Below are 4276 nucleotides of genomic sequence, written 5' to 3' on the forward strand. Positions count from 1 at the left end.
AGAACTCCTCAACCCTGTGATCAGCCCTGCTCTGTGCATGACAGGGGGGAGCTCCCCAACCCCCTGACCGACCCTGCTTTGTGTGGGACAGGGTACGGAGCCCCAACCCCCGTGATGGGCCCTGCTCTGTGCGTGACAGGGGGCAACACCCCAACCCCCTAATCGGCCCTACCCTGAGCATGACTGAGGGTGGCATCGCAACCTCCCAATCCGCCCTACTCTGTGCATGACAGGGGGCAGCGCCCCAACTCCCCAATCAGCCCTGCTCTGAGCCTGACCAGGGGCTGCACCTAGGGATTGGGCCTGCCCTCTGCCACCCGGGAGCAGGCCTAAGCCAGCAGGTCGTCATCTCCCCAGGGGTCCCAGACTGCGAGAGGGCACAGGCCGGGCTGAGGGGCCCCCCTCCCCCCCGAGTGCACAAATTTTTGTGCACCAGACCTCTAGTATATTATAAACCTACAACCAACATCATACTAAAATACTAAAAGAGTTTCCTTAAGAACAGGAACAAGATAGGGATGCTTGTTTTCACCACTCTTAACATAGCACTGGAAGTCTTAGCCACAGCATCAGACAAGAAGAAAAAGTAAAAGGCACCCAAATTGGAAGGAAGGAAGAGAAACTGTCATTATTCACACATGACATGATATTGTACAAAGAAAACCCTAAAGATTCCTCCAAAAAACTACTAGATTTAATAAATGAATTCAGCAAAGTAGCAGGATACAAAATCAACATCCAGAAACGGATGGTATTTTTATACACCAACAATGAACTTTCATAAAGAGAAACTAAAAGAAGTCCCATTTACCATTGCAACAACAAAAAAATGATATCTTGGAATAAATTTAACCAAAGAGTAAAAGACCTTAACTTGGAAAACTACAGGACATTGAAAAAAGAGATAGAAGAATACACAAACAAATGGATGAATTATCTGTGTTCATGGATTGGAAGAATTAAAATCAATAAAATGTCCATACTACCCAAACCAATCAATAGATTCAACACAACCCTATTGAAATAAAGGGTGTCCCCAAATTCACCCAACAAGTAATTTTTATAGAAAACACCGGTTTGTAATTACAAATTGTACATTTTTTATTGATTCATAAAGTATACAATATAGGGTTATGTATGGAATAGCAAACTGGATTATCATGTTGTGAAAGCAAGCACCATTAACTGTTATTGCTTGAGTAACTGCATTTTCGAAGAAGAATGGTCCAATGATGTCTTCAGCCCAAAATCTGCACCAAACAGTGACACATTGTGGATGCATTTGTTTCTCAACAATCACTCGTGGATCTATTAGTGATCTTAAACACTCTGGCCATCCTTCAACAAGTCGTTCAATGCAAAACATAGAAGCAGTTCGTGAGAGTGTTGCTGAGAGTCCAGGGAACCACTAGTAGATGAGAGGATAAAAAGCTGTGGTACATTTTCACAATGGAATACTATGCAGCTGTAAAAAAAGAAGACTCTATTACCTTTTGAGACAGCATGGAGGGATCTGGAGAGTTTTATAAGCAAAATAAGCCAGTCACAGAAAGACAACTATCAAATGATCTCACTTATATGTGGAATATAATGAAGAAAAGATACTGATGAACCAAATAGATCCAGAAACATAGAAGGATGAAACAGACTAATGAATTTCAGAAGGAAGGTGGGGGGTTTAGAGGTTAACCAAAGAACCTATATGCATAACCCATGGACACAGACAATAGTGCAGTGAAGGCCTAGGGAGGAAGTTGTTGTGTGATGGAGGGGTTAATAGGGGGAAAATGAGACATCTGTAATACTTTCAACAATAAAGATAATTTTTAAGCCAAAATAAAAAGAATGAGAGATTAGAAAATGGTGATAGTAAATATAGAAAATTTTTTTCAAAGAGCAAAAAAATGGAGCAATAGCCAGAGGGAAAAACAGGATGAAGTAAAAACAATTGTTTAAAGATGAGAGAAATAACAGCATGTTTATATACAGATTAGTGGCCCACAGGGATCAGGCCTAAACCAGCAGTCGGATATCCCTCTCGCAATCTGGGACTGCTGGCTCCTAACTGCTCACCTGCCTGCCTGCCTGATCACCCCTAACTGCCTCTGCCTACCTGCCTGATTGCATCTAACCCTTCTGCCAGCCTGCCTGATCACCCCTCACCTCTCTGCCTGCCTGCCTGATTACCCTTAACTGCCCTCTCCTGCTGGCCTGATCTTGCCCCCACTACCTCCTGCCAGCCTGGTTGCCCCCAATGGCCCTCCCCTCTCAGCCTGATCTCGCCCCTAACTGCCCTCCCCTGCTGGCCAATTTGGTTCTGATTGGTTGGTTTCTATGCCAGTCAGTGTCAAAAGCTCCACCTCTTAGGCAGCCATTGGCTCCTCACAGCACCCACATTTTGTTCTGATTGGTCGGTTCCTATGCCAGTCAGCATCTCTGGGCCTATCAACGGGGCCTGATCAGAAAGGCCAGGCTAATCAGCAGCCCCAGTGGAGGCCTGGAGAGAAATGGAGTCCTGGCTGCTGGCCAGGCATGGATAGAAAGAGAGAGGCAAGTGCTGATCTACAGCTGCCACAGAGGCTCCAGATCAGACCCTGCTTCTCTCTTCAGGCCTCTCTCAGGGCCTGAATTGCAGCCCCTTCAGCAGTAAGTGCTGGGTTACCTCACCTGCAGTCACAGTGCTGGGTTGCGCAACTCAGCGCTGACTGCAGGACTTCCGGTTGGTCTGTCTCTGGTGGTAACTGGTCGTTAGGGACCCAGGGTTTTTATATATTAGGACTAGAAGCCAAGGGAAAGAAAATTCATGCCTAGAAGGGCCGGGGGTGGGGGAAGTTCCCTTAGCCCAGCGTGCCCTCTCTCACAGTCTGGGAGCCCTCAGGGGATGTCCTACTGATGTCCTAAGCTGCAGTATGGTTCTCCCTCTGCAGGAGGCGATCAGGAGGATCAGGGGAAGGCACTGCCCCCATCACCCTGCTGCTGATGCCAAAGTTGGCCTCCATAGCTGTGGACCCTAGCCCTCTCTTCTTAGTACTGGCCCCACCCCCATCCACTTGTGGGGGGGGCTGGGGGAAGGGCTGTGGGAGATTGAGGCACCATGATCACACCCCATCCAGCTTCTGTGGAGGCTCCAGACCATGACACCACCGCCTCTCTCAGTGCCACCTCTGTAGGTGGGACAAACCCGGCCCCATTGGCACCACTGCTGCCAGCGCCACCTCTGCAGAAGGAAGGGCTCCGCAGCAGGGGTGGGACCGACCCGGGGCATGGCGCCACTGCCTTTCCTGCACCACCGGCCCTCAGCCCTCGCAGTCACTGTGGTTGCCAGCCCTTGCAGCTGCCGTGTGTTTGTCTGGAGGGACGTCTGGTCTAATTAGCATATTACCCTTTTATTAGTATAGATGGGAAAGATCCAATAAAGGTGATCACACAGGGGAGGGGAGATTGCTAGAATAGGGTCTTTAAAAGAAGAGAGGAGATGAGACTTTGTGCCCAAGTGCATAGGAGCATAGATGGTTCATCCATAATAGAGAGAGAAGCCAGAGGAAGTGGACACAGAGGTAGACAGGAGTGTAAATGCAGTAGAAGAGGGTTATAGAATTTCTGTTCTATATTTTCATTTAATTTTTAACCCAAACATAACACTTAAAAACAGTATTTCAAGGATATAAGCTTTACTTAATAATATCCCATAAATAAATATAATTACCATAGCATTTGTTATTTATTGTCATGAATATAATAAACATTTATCAAAACTGAGAAAAAGTATCTGGAATATTAGTACTGGTTTTGTTTCTACTTCTCTTCTACTTGAATGAGATCTGTCTTAAATATAACTTTTCATTTTCCTTGTACATATACATTTAATTACATATTTTATTATATTCATGTAGCAAAATTACAATTATATTTTACTACAATAAACAATGAAAACACATGTAAATAAATTGCATATCCTCACCTCAGTTCTTTCAGACCTACCTACTATTTCAACAGTTTACTTACCTTTCTCACCTTTCCCCTTCTCATATCAACATTACACAGATATCTGTTCTGTCTTTGTTCAAACTTTTGTGGCACTATGTTATGAATTGTTTTCTGAAACTTGATTTGTTTAAATGACAGTCTAATTTGTATGTCCCTTCAGATCAATAGGTATAACTTTACTCTTTTCTAAAATCTGCATTATATAGCAACTTATATTCTCAATCTTGATTATTTGTGCCTTTTTTCACTTGGTTAGTCTTTATAGTGATTTATTAACCTTTTGAAAGAG

The sequence above is a fragment of the Myotis davidii genome, unplaced genomic scaffold (genome assembly GCF_000327345.1).
Source record: "Myotis davidii unplaced genomic scaffold, ASM32734v1 scaffold1731, whole genome shotgun sequence".
Taxonomy (NCBI): Eukaryota; Metazoa; Chordata; class Mammalia; order Chiroptera; family Vespertilionidae; genus Myotis; species Myotis davidii.